The sequence below is a fragment of the Nerophis ophidion genome, linkage group LG26 (assembly GCF_033978795.1).
Source record: "Nerophis ophidion isolate RoL-2023_Sa linkage group LG26, RoL_Noph_v1.0, whole genome shotgun sequence".
Classification (NCBI taxonomy): Eukaryota; Metazoa; Chordata; class Actinopteri; order Syngnathiformes; family Syngnathidae; genus Nerophis; species Nerophis ophidion.
In genome coordinates, this window is record NC_084636.1 from 16,211,228 (window position 1) to 16,224,539 (window position 13,312).

The window sequence follows — 13,312 nt, forward strand, 5'->3', positions numbered from 1 at the left end:
TAAATTTGTGGGATCTCTTTGTGAGAAAGGCTAGAGATTGATTGCAGAGTTTGTTCACGCCACATTCTTAACTTTAAGACCTTCAATCCCCGCGGCCTGCGCTCTGAAAGGTTAGTCGGTTCACATTGCAGGCTGGGAGACTGTGCCAGAGTGTCCACCCCTGACCTCTCGATGCTGAATTTGTCTTTAAAAAAGTTAACATTAACAATTCTGTCTTTTGTTTGGGTTCTGCAGAAAATGAGGCGGAAGAGGAGTGGGTGGAAAGAAGGATGGGAGGACTGTAGGAAGCGGATGAACCCGGAGCAGGAGAACACATATGTGGCGCCATTACTGGCTCTCTGGCTGCCTTCCTCCCGCGGCCGCCGGCGGTTGCATTCAAGGGTCCCGGAGCCGGCAGGGGCCAGCCAACATTCGCGGCGGAGTGGGCAGCCGAGGGCCTGGCCCGAGCCAGGAGAGATGCAGGTGAGGCGGACGAGCCGGAGCGCTCATCGCCGCCGGCTAGGAGCCTCTGTGCAGTGAAATCAATACGAAGGAGAGAGGCTAGCAGAGGTTGGCCAGAACTGCCTGCGGGCCTCACTGAGCCCTGGGACCCAACACTATAGTGTTCCCGCCTCCAACTCTTTCCTGCTTATTTTTCAACAGTTCTGGCACCAGCCCGGTCCAGCGCCATCACCGTTGCACTCGCCGCCCCACACACAAATCTTTCAGTGTGGGTATCAGCCTTGAAGGAGTTTTGCCAGGAACATTTTGTCAGAGCCACAGAGGCGTCCGGGACGCAAGGTTGGGGGAAAAAAAAGAACAAGCAAAGACGTGGGAAAAAAAACCTTGATTCTACAAACTGTTTGAATAAGGATTCACAGTGAAAGAACGATAAACTAGACGATCCATCCAAGCCCAATACACCTTCATCTCACGGGCCTGGATGAAAGGACAACTTTTTCTCCAATCTGCGTTATCAGACTTTCTCTTTTTTATTGCTTTATATTTTCTGAGCCACACTAAGAGCACCCGCCTTCAGAGGATATGGAAGTGCAGTATTGATCCAGAATGTGGTGCGGCAAAAAAGGGGGGCTTTCAAGGCTCTCTCTCTGGGTGTAAAAAGAACCAAAAGTCCACTACTCACTGCTGTGTAACCACTAATGAACAACAGTGAAAGTAAGACTTTCCTTTTGTTTTGTTTTTTTTACCTGCAATTGAGCTTAATGACTGATCAAGAAGATGTGGCTCAGGACCTAAAGCATCTGAAGAGTTCCAACTTTCTGGTGAGTTCCTACACGTCACAACTCTTTTACTTTTGCAAAATTGTCTTATTCTGCATAAGTTTGTTTGCTTCTCGCTGACATTGTTCGTTATCTTTGAATGAAGATTTTTATTTATATCCTTTTCAAGAGCAGATCTATTGTCGATCCCACCAAAAAAACACTTTTGCGACTTTTTCCACCTTAAAAAAAAAGACTTAAACAGGCAAATAATACACAGTAGAGATTGGATAGCTTAGTGAGGTCGTCTGATCGCCCTCACTTTTCCCCCTGCATTAAAATAAATATATAATATAACATACTAATAGAATATCCATCCATGCATTCATTTTCTACCGCTTTTCCCGTTTGGGGGTCACAGGGGGTCTCCCGTCCAAAGGCAAAACCTAGTAACTCACTTCTAGCTGATTTTGAGAAAACAAAGGAAAACCAATGTATCTTGATGCTGTCTTACAGAGATCTACAGAATCATCAAACGTATAGATGTTTTCTTGAGCTTTCATTTTCTTGCTGATTGAGCCATGGATTGAATCTGCTCTCATGAACGTGTGCCCTTTCTCCAGATATTTTATCACAATCTCGGGTGGGCCCCATTCTGCGTTTGAACATTGGGCAAGAGCCGTGTACAGTGTCCAGTTTTTATTTTGACCTCCACAGTTATCTGCCCAAAAGAGTATGCAAGGGGAAGAATCAAGAACAATACATTTGATGAAGGTGCTTGCAACGTCCTGGGCCAATCTTCCAAATATCCCCTCGTGCCATAATATCACATAATCAGGTTGACTGTCGGCCCCCATTCGTGCAAATGTCTCATTAAAGACAATAAGGCAACTGACAAAGAAGCTCCGATTGGTCCCTTGAGATACTAGGTTTTTCTGTTGTATCTACACGGTTATGTGGTAGTTGCTAGGTCCTGCCATGCGCGTAACAGCTTACTTACGGAACAAATTACAATATCGCATACATTAATGTAAAGCATATCACCTAGAAACTCCAAAATGATTATCAGCTCAATTTTGACCAACATTGAGTTACTGGGTTTTGCCTATGGACGGGAGGGGTGCTCGAGCCTTTCTCAGCTGCATTCGCGCGGAAGGCGGTGTACACCCTGGACAAGTCGCCACCTCATCACAGGGCCAACACAGAAAGATCCCAAACCCAGGATTGAACCCAGGTCTACTCAGGACCTTCGTATTGTGAGGCACATGCATTAAACCCTGTGCCTCCATGCTGCAACTAAAAGAATATATCAGTATATATTTTATACTGTATATACAATATGTAAATATTTCATATATGTGATATTTTATATTGCCACTAAGGTACATTTTTAGTCTACTTTATACCTGCTTTATCCTTTCCATCCTTATCCTTTCCATTTCCATTCCTTTGTAACTGAGCTACTGTGTGGAACAGGGGTCACCAACGCAGTGCCCGCAGGCACCAGGTCGCCCATAAGGACCAGATGAGTCGCCCGCTGGCCTGTTCTAAAAATAGCTCAAATAGTTTAGTTTAGTTTATTAAGGATCCCCTTTAGTCTACACCACAGTGGAGACTATTCTTCCTGGGGTCCAGGCAAAAAACATCACACAACCACAAAACAAAAGATTAAAATGCAGTACAACATGATCCAATAATAAATTGTCATAATACAAAAAATAGCAACAACAAAGAACCAAAAAATACTAATAACTTTTGTTACATAATAATTTTCATACCAAAGATAAAAATAGCAATGTAAAAATAGATATACTGTATACATTTTTGCAAACATAAAACAAAGAACCAATGGCCTAGAATATACACATTAGTGTACCAAAGAAAAACAATAAGTGACGAAAAAGTATCATCCATCCATTTTTTTGCTGCTTATCCCATAATCAATAAAATACTCAATATTCAATAAAAACAGTCATGACATTAGGTACAATCTAGAATAATCTCTTTACGCAATACTTCTCCTTTTAGTCTATTCTTAAAGCCCACTATGCTGGTGATTGATAGCAGATATTGTGGAAGTCTATTTAGTCTAAATAGTAGCACTTACCAGTGAGCTGCCTCTATTTTTTAAATGTTATTTATTTACGAGCAAGCTGGTCTCGCTTTGCTCGACATTTTAAATTTTAAGAGAGACAAAACTCGAATAGAATTTGAAAATCCATGAAAATGTTTTAAAGACTAGGTCTTCCCTTGTTTGAATGAATTCATTCATTTTTTTACTTTGTTTCTTATAACTTTCAGAAAGACAATTTTAGACAAAAAATACAAATGTTTTTAGGATTTTTAAACACATACTTTTTTACCTTTAAATTCTTTCCTCTTCTTTCCTGACAATTTAAACTGTCGCCAATATGATAAGTGCTTTAAATGCATTTAAAGCTAAGATTAACCTTTTCTCTGTGCATTTACAGAGAAAAAAAGTGCTGCACTTTCCCTCTGTGCAGATGGTGCTGAAAGACACTGCTTCTGCATCTGAGGCTTTTGACAAAGTTGCAGAAAAGTACTCTCAGGTCATAAACAGAGTTGGGCAAGAGTTTGAGAACAGGTTTTGTGACCTGGATCAGCTTGAGCCATGTGTGTCGTTCATTTCTAATCCTTTCATGAACGTGGACATATCATGCGTTGCTGAGCAGTTAAGTGCAACATTCAGCCTGGATGCTGAACAGGTGGAGATTGAAATTGTAACACTGCAAAATGACCTCCACCTCAAATCCCACCAGGCTGCACCAAACTTTTGGTGCCTTGTTGACACAGAAAAGTACAGTGGTGTATGCGCAGCAGCTATGAAGCTTGCAAGCCTGTTTGGTTCAACTTATCTTTGTGAATCAGCCTTTTCTGACATGAACTTCATCAAGAACAAACACAGAACACGCCTCACTCAGAATTGCAGTGTCAAGTTACACACCAGAGTACAACACACTAGTTAACAGCATGCAATGCCATGCTTCCCACTAACTGACAAAGAAACAGATAACAGATTTGGTGTCGAGTTCAAAGTGTGACATGATTTATTTAAAAATTTGAGAGTTTTGGGTTCAATCCCAGGCTCGGGATCTTTCTGTGTGGAGTTTGCATGTTCTCCCCGTGAATGCGTGGGTTCCCTCCGGGTACTCCGGCTTCCTCCCACTTCCAAAAACATGCACCTGGGGATAGGTTGATTGGCAACACTAAATTGGCCCTAGTGTGTGAATGTGAGTGTGAATGTTGTCTGTCTATCTGTGTTGGCCCTGCGATGAGGCTGCGACTTGTCCACGGTGTACACCGCCTTCCGCCCGAGTGTAGCTGAGATAGGCGCCAGCGCCCCCTGCAATCCCAAAAGGGAATAAGCGGTAGAAAATGGATGGATGGACTTTTATATTTTACATGAGTTATTATTTGTACAAACATGGTGCAAAGTAATTCATGATTTGTTAAAAAAAAATGTTAGTGGTGTGCCAGTTAAAATGGGATATTGTGATCTCAAAAGACTGTCTTAGAAGTGATCATTTGAAAATGTTAAATTTGAAAAATGTCTACTTTGAGAAAGTACAAAAATAAAGTGTTGCATATTGATATTTATCTGTTTCTATATATATTTATTGAGAGAAATCATTAAGATGATCAGTCTTTCCTCAAAGATAAATATCATTAATTATTAATGATAACATAGAATTAAAGGTAAATTGAGCAAATTGGCTAATTCTGGCAATTTATTTAAGTGTGTATCAAACTGGTAGCCCTTCGCATTAATCAGTACCCAAGAAGTAACTCTTGGTTTCGAAAAGGTTGGTGACCCCTGGTGTGGAACAATTTCCCTTGTGGATCAATAAAGTTTGTCTAAGTCTAATTAGGAATGGTGGAGCTGAACTTCTATGTTTGGATCACTTTGGCAAAATAATAAACCAAATTGTGGATTGCTACAAATGACCCCTGGGCCACATTTTGGGCCTCCCTGCTTTCGTGGCTTTTGTCGGGACTTGCCGCCCGTTACATCGGCTCTGTGAGAAAACGCAATTCTTCCTGTTGTGGCCGAGCATTGGTGGTCGAGGCGAGTGTGGGAGTGTCGCGGGGCTGGAGCTGGTCGGAGCCTGACAATAGGAGCATTGCGCAGATTTTGGGCGCTAAGCTTGAGGCTGGCACGGCCGGTGTGCATGACTGGAGAGCGGCAAGGCATACGGGCAGGTGTGTTGGTCACTCTACGAGAAGGGACGGTACTGATGTTATAACGTAGTGGTCCCCAACCACCGGGCCGCGGTCCGGTACCGGGCCGCAGAAGAATTTTTTATAAATAAAAAAAAACAAAAAACAAAAAAAAATGTTTAATTTTTTTTCATTTTTATTAAATCAACATAAAAATCACAATATACACTAACAAATAGTGCACCAACCATAAAAAAAACTCCCTTTTTCATGGCAAAAACGTCCCTTTTTCATGACAAAGAAGAAAAAAAAAAAGAAAAAAAAAGGACCCCCCTCCCCGGCCGCGGGACAAATTATCAAGCGTTGACCGGTCCGCGGATACAAAAAGGTTGGGGACCACTGTTATAACGTATTTAATTTTCAGAATATTTTCGGGATCTATCGTACAGGTTCCGAAGATCAACTGGTTGATTGCAATCGACGGTTGGTGACTACTAATTTATAAAACGTTAAATAGTCGTAAAAAAGTTTCCGTATGTAAACCTACAGGAGGATCATTGCCGTTGACAGAGGGAAGTAGCAAGGGAGGCCTCCTGCCTGAGCAAACTGGTCGAAGCTACACCTCCAGGCCGAGGAGATCACGGCCAAAATAATAATCACAATTATTGTCAATATTAAAATATTATATCGTGTTTTTTTATTCTGAGTAAAGAGTATGTGAACAAGGCTTTCATTTTTGAAAACAAAAGAGGAACAAAGAGCAAAATCCATTTAACGTGTCTGTCTTTATAGATATGCAGAATACAGGGTTTCTTCCAGATTGCGGTATGACTTCATCATATAATTTGCAGTCTGCGAAGATGCATATATTTTATTTAAAATGGCTAAAATAAAATGTATACATTCATTTAAAAACAAATCTATGTTACTATTATTAGCATTATAATACATCGTTTTTCTCTATTTTTAAATTTTTTAAGTTTCGAGGGATTTCTCCAATCCCCTTGGGAATTTTTCTTTATTAAAAACGGCTAGCAACATATCGAGCATATTTTGTTGATATTATTGGAGACTGTACTTGTGTTTAGAGACTCTTCTGCTGCTCGATGTCAGCAACGAACAGCGAGAGCTGCTGCTCCAGTCCGTCTTTCCTTAATATTTGCACGTTGCATATTTTGTAGGTTGCTGTCCGCGTGTATATCTGGATATATTAAAGCACGTCCACATCGCAGACATGCTGTTTCTGCTCCAGACAATCCCGTACGTATTCCTTACGTAAACACATTCGGTTATGGCAGTGCTGTTTTGGTAATCAAAGTCTTTTTTTTTTTAGCAGCTGAATGTTTGGTGCATCACTAGACAATGGCACCAATAATAGGCTATATACTGTATATCCATTCATACTGCAACGACCTGTTGCTGTTAATGTTTATGCTCTTGTGGTATTGATGTTCAGAGTTCCCATGATCGTGAACATACCTACGTGCCTTAAAGGGGATTGGTGGAAAATGATGAAGTGTTGTGTGTCTGGCAGAGACAGGAGAGAAAACCTGTAGGAATCTGGCCAGTTGTTAGCATTAGCATAAAATTGGCAATAAAAGTTAAAAAGAGTGTCGCTTTTTGTGTGACTTCTTTTGGAGGTTTCAATACCTTATACTACATTAATTTCTTTTCACATTAAAAAAAATTTCATTTTTAAGACGTGACGGCTTTTATTTTGATTACAATCAATTATATGTGGGGGAAAACCTGGAATGGACGTTGATCCTTGGATGTCGGCTCTTCGTATCATTGTGAAGCAGAATTCACCAACTGTTGGGTTGTTCACCCACTAAGGCTCTGTCTACACTAAGCAGGATAACCCCTTAAAACAGGGGTCGGGAACGTTTTTGGCTGAGAGAGCCATGGAAGCCAAATATTTTAAAATGTATTTCCGTGAGAGCCATATAATATTTTTTTAACACTGAATATAACTAAATGTGTGCATTTTTATGTAAAACCAACATTAGGGTATAACACGTCTGTTATTCTTTTCAATAACATTTTTATTCTGAAGCTAAGTAATAATGAATAAAATACTTCTTACCATTCTTGACTTCTTGAACAGGTGAGGTAGAAAACGGATGAGGATATTTTATATTTTGAATGTTATTTTTAACACTGATTACCAGTGGAATTATTCATTACTTATTGTGTTAAGCAATGTTAGCTAAGATTAATCTGAGAGCCAGATGCAGTCATCAAAAGAGCCGCATCTGGCTCTAGAGCCATAGGTTCCCTACCCCTGCCTTAAAAGAATAATTATTTAGCCTAAGCCTAAGCTAAAATCTTTATCACATTGTTTACGATGGCTCTGGTGTGGATTCACTACAATTGGGGCCCCACTGCGTACTGGATTCCAGTTAATTGAAATACCAGAACACTGGTTATTGTTCAGATTAGTTAAATTTAATTTAAGAACTTTCACACAAAGCAACACTGGAGATGACGATGACGTACGCATTTTCCGCGCATGCGTACTTGGTCGCGTTGCGCCGGCGGACGAAGGGTGGAAGGGGGTCTTGAACAACCATTGTGTGTGTGTGGACAAGGATAAAGTTAGGTGGGGTTTACCCTGGATAACCTTAGGGTAGAAGGGGCCTAAGAGGGAATGTGAGCTGAGATTAGACCTTACTGAGACAGGTTAGTTTTACCTTACTGATGATGTGTTGTCGCAATAGTAATCGGCACGCCTACAAAACTGGAAGGAGAAGATGCAAATGTAACCATGCAGCACGCGCACCGTGATCTGTCAAGGCTGATCACTTTTCTGCGGATGGAATTTTCCTTATTTATTTCAAATGTCTGAGAAGTACGGCTGTGAAAAGGGAGGACCCCCGCTTTTGCGGCTCTTGTGCGGGGCTTGGTTCGCATCGCGGTCTGCTCTGTGAGCAACCACAACTTTATATCTGGGGTCTCAGACGTTAGAGATGTTATTTTGCGGCCGGCACCTCGATATGAAAATGTAATGTTAGTGCAGCCCGCAAGTTTTATATGAATGCCGCTTGACAGCGTCATACTTGCTAACTCCCGATTTATCCGGGGAATTCCCGAATTTTAGGGGAAACATTCTCTCGAATTTCTGTCGTTTTTCACCTAATCAACAATGTTCAGGGGTCCGGAAATGGCACTGCCTTTAGCGCTCTCTACAACCTATACAAATAGCATGCCAACCCAGCCATATGTTGTATCTGACTTATGAACACACACGTTAGTGACTGCAAGACATACTTGATCAACAGCCATACAGGTCACACTGAGGGTGGTGGTATAAACAACTTTAACACTGTTACAAATATGCGCTCCCGCTACACACCAAACCTCCACCCCCCACCACGCACTCAGCGGGGGGTTCTGAGTATTTGTTCTGTTTTGTTTATGTTGTGTTACGGTGCGGATGTTCTCCCGAAATGTGTTTGTCATTCTTGTTTGGTGTGAGTTCACAGTGTGGCGCATATTTGTAACAGTGTTAAAGTTGTTTATACGGCCACCCTCAGTGTGACCTGTATGGCTGTTGACCAAGTTTGTCTTGCAGTCACCTGCATGTGTTTGCAGAAGCCTCATACATGTGACTACGCCGTCCTGTTTGTATGATGAAAAGGCGGACACGATGACAACGTTAAAACAGTGCTATGACGGCACGCCCTTAATATTGTTGGACGGGGGGAAATCAGGACAAATTCTGGAGAATGGTTGGCCCGGGAAATTTTCGGTAGGTCCACTGAAATTCGGGAGTCTTCCGGAAAAATTGGGAGGGTTGACAAGTATGTTGCTAGGGCGGGAAAGAAAGTGAATTCATTAAAAAGTGCATGTTTAGATTTTTTTTTAAATATTTTCTTGCGGCCCAGCCTCACCCAGTTTCTGCATCCGGTGGCCCGCAGGTAAATTGAGTTTGAGACCCCTGCTTTATATGGATTATTACTTCATGAAACATTTGAGGAGAGAAGGGAAGTGTTGCCAATGCATAGCGCGTAGCCGCAACTGGTTTGTTTCGGGTTAGCACACACCATAGATGTTGTGGGGTGTGGTTCCTCTGTGCGGCAGAATTTCTTGGTTTCAGGAAACGACCAGGTGAGTAACTAGAGAACGGCGAGGTGTGCAGGCATTTTACGGGGTTAAAATGCGTGTCAACCTCCAGGAGGGGCATTATTACAACGCACTGATTTTTCATAATATTTTCAGGATCTACTAGCGATCTCCAAAAGCTGCAGAGCACACACACAGTTCTCGACGTCTCACTCACTCTTACATGAGTCCACTGTCTTTCATTGGGTTGACTGACTGGTTGTGAAAATGCTTGATGTGATATGCAGCGCAGCCTTTTTAATAAATGCTATTCTCACGGAAAATCACTTAATTTAATCATAGCAGACAAAATTGTCATTTTTTTATTGCCTCGTCCAATTTCCGGCTGGTCTCACCAGAGCTAACGGCGGGCTTCGGGCTACCCAAGGCACAGGATAGCATGGCGAGCTCCGTGTCAAACGCCGGGCCCTTTGTTTCCCATCTTGGAATGTTTAACATATTCAACACACCTGCTTCCCACTAAGGTAGAAGGTAGGATCAATGTTAGATGATAGAACTGCGAGGGTGACAGTCGAATCAGATTCCTTTGTATGGAATGATCAAATATACAAAAATATTTCCTCAAATAGTGTCCGCGTCCCAGTTACTCACCATGTGCGTCTTCTACTACCTTCCATAAATAGACTCTTCTTTTCTCATGTTTAAGTAAATAAATGGTGGTAACAGTATTGCATTTACTATTTCCTATAGTTTACTACTAAGTCAATTGTATTCTGTTGCCTACCAAAACAGCAGCACTTACTGAGTCATATACACAGTCTGTTAGTTAAAAGTTCAAGTTAAAGTACCCATGATTGTCACACACACACTAGGTGTGGCGAAATTATTCTCTGCATTTGACCCGTCACCCTTGTTCCACTCCCTGGTAGGTGAGGAGAGCAGTGGGCAGCAGCGGTGCCGCGCCCGGGAATAATTTTTGGTTATTTAACCCCCAATTCCAACCCTTCATGCTGAGTGCCAAGCAGGGAGGTAATGGGTCCCATTGTTATAGTCTTTAGTATGACTCGGCTGGGGTTTGAACTCACGACCTACCGATCTCAGGGCGGACACTCTAACCACTAGGCCACTGAGTAGGTTTAGTAGATGACTTAAAGTGTAAAATTGTACCATATGCTGTAAACAAGTTGAGGATAATATTTTAGGTTAGGTTGGAGACGGCCATTTGCATTATGCGATCCCTTGTTTTGCTTTGTTTGTCCATAATAATTTGACTGAACATAAGTTCTGATATCAAGGTTAAATATTATTCTAAAAATGCCTTTAAAGAGGTCTTAGCGAGCTAGTGATGTCATTAACTGTCCAGAGGTCTTGCACCCCCCCAAATGTTGTGATAAATGGTGATAGCCTTGTTAAATTAATGAAGGCGGCATAGCTCCTCATAGACGCTGTTGTTATTGCGTGTTCCTACGGAACGCTTGCCAATCTCCTGGCACGCCCGCAGACTGGCGCTCTCGCTATTTTCGCCGGCGCTGCCAGGCGCTTACAAAATGGCCGATTGCTATCTGCCAGCTGTCTTGCTCAGCCAAGATGGCGCTTGCTCGGACTGTCACTTTAAGTGCCCGCTGTTTGCCATCTGCCCCGTAATTGTTAACGCCTATGCTAATATCCTGTAATTGCATTTGCATGCGCCTTCATTCTCGACCCTTCCTCCCTCCTTTTTCGCCGGTAAATAAAGCCACTAAATAAAAGCGAGTCGAACGAAAGCCATGCTGCACGGCCGCTGATTAAAATACGCAGCGGGGGCAATTAGCGGTTGAATGTCGCCTGCCAGCGTCTTTACATTTTAAGCTCACCTCATTACTTATGCAAAGGCTGTTTTCTGGCTTTGGATGCGAGCCGGGAAGCGGCACGCCAACGCCGCCGCTGCTTCCCATCCCATCCAATCCTCCATTTCTGAGACGCCGCCGTTGTTGCCGCATTGTGCCATATGTGACATCTGTGCGGGGCTTCATTACCAGCCTCCGCTGACAGGCGCACTGTAAAGGAAAGAGAGGCCAATACATAATGACCTCATTAGCATGCTCGGCACTCGCTGCTATAGGCCTTGGTGTGCTGCTGCGCCGTGGGACCCGGCTGTGTCCGCCCTTCTCACAGCACTCAGCATGCAACATTGTGTTAACACCATAGCCCCGCACTCCCCCCTCACACACACTAACACACACAATGCAGCGCTTTATTACGCCTTGTCAAAGCGCGGGGGATCAGGGCTATCCATGCAGACCCAGCAGGATGCAGACTGTCCAGCGGCCAACTTGTCGCAGCTTTAGAGCCTTAAAACGTGCTGGTAGGTGCAGCCTCCTCTCGCTGCTTTTGTGCCCTGTGTTTATGTTTGTGTGCGATTGCCCATTTCATGGCGAGCCCCTCAGGTATTTGTGCTCGTTTCCACCTGTCAGGGCTAATTAGCAGAAAGAGCCTCTCTCGCTTTCTCTCTGCGTGCCCGCTGAAAGTAGGCCATCATCCCCTCTGAAGACTTGCTGCGTGCTGCCTGCATGGAGCCGCAAAGTCACAACTCACATAGCATAGATCCCGTGGGTGCTTCGGGGCCCGAACATCTGAATCGCTCCCACTGTAATCGCCTTTTTGTATTGATTTTTTTTTAACTTTTTTTTTTCTAGTCTTTAACTCTCAATATCCTCATACACGAATCATTCATCCTCGCTCAAATTAATGGGGAAATTGTGACTTTCTCGGTTCGAATCGCTCTAGCTGCTCCTGGCTATGATTGTAAACAATGTGAGGATGAGAGGAGCCCTACAACCCGTGACGTCACGCGCACTTCGTCTGCTACTTCCGGTAAAGGCAAGGGTTTTTTATTTGCGCCCAAAAGTTGCAAACTTTATCGTTAATGTTCTCTACTAAATCCTTTCAGCAAAAATATGGCAATATCGCGAAATGATCAAGTATGACACATAGAATGGACCTGCTATCCCCGTTTGAATAAGAAAATCTCATTTCAGTAGGCCTTTAATGTGAGTGGCCCAAGATAGTCTTTCATCTATTGTAACTCCCAACAAGCTGGCCTCTTTGAAAAATTAATATGCTTTTCATTCTCTGAGCATGATTTGAGAAAATAACTAGAGATTTTGTCTTGGAAATATTAGGTTTCATCTTATTTTCTGTTACCCATTTAGTGATCCACATGACCTCGTCTTGGCTGCATAGGACGCCACATCCGTTTTTCTTCTTTGCGGCTTAATTCACATAATGGTCAACAAGCTGGAAAACAAATGAGAGTAAGAGTTAGAGTCTAGAGTTTGAGCACAAAATGTCGTATTGCTGTTCTGTTCTTTGGAGTTCCAATCGTTCAAATAGAGAGATAGAAAAGAGATTTCATAGAGTCGCGAAAGAAGTGGTTCTTATAGGTAATAAAGTCAGGGAAAAAGCAAAAGTGCATCAAAGGTAATGGCTCTGAAAAATATCAATCAATCAATGTTTACTTATATAGCCCTAAATCACTAGTGTCTCAAAGGGCTGCACAAACCACTACGACATCCTCGGTAGGCCCACATAAGGGCAAGGAAAACTCACACCCAGTGGGACATCGGTGACAATAATGACCCAGTGGGACATCGGTGACAATGATGACTATGAGAACCTTGGAGAGGAGGAAAGCAATGGATGTCGAGCGGGTCTAACATGATACTGTGAAAGTTCAATCCATAATGGATCCAACACAGTCGCGAGAGTCCAGTCCAAAGCGGATCCAACACAGCAGCGAGAGTCCCGTTCACAGCGGAGCCAGCAGGAAACCATCCCAAGCGGAGGCGGATCAGCAGCGCAGAGATGTCCCCAGCCGACACACAGGCAAG

General features: G+C 42.9%; 1 long non-coding RNA gene across 2 annotated transcripts in view; it reads left to right on the plus strand.

Annotated features, from left to right (window-relative positions):
- Positions 1–13,312, plus strand: part of LOC133543337 (uncharacterized) — a 100,500-nt gene that overhangs the window by 53,633 nt on the left and 33,555 nt on the right. For both annotated transcript variants that reach the window (XR_009804354.1, XR_009804355.1), the window contains exon 3: positions 235–1,262. This is a non-coding gene — a long non-coding RNA (uncharacterized LOC133543337). The remainder of the gene's footprint in view (positions 1–234; positions 1,263–13,312) is intronic.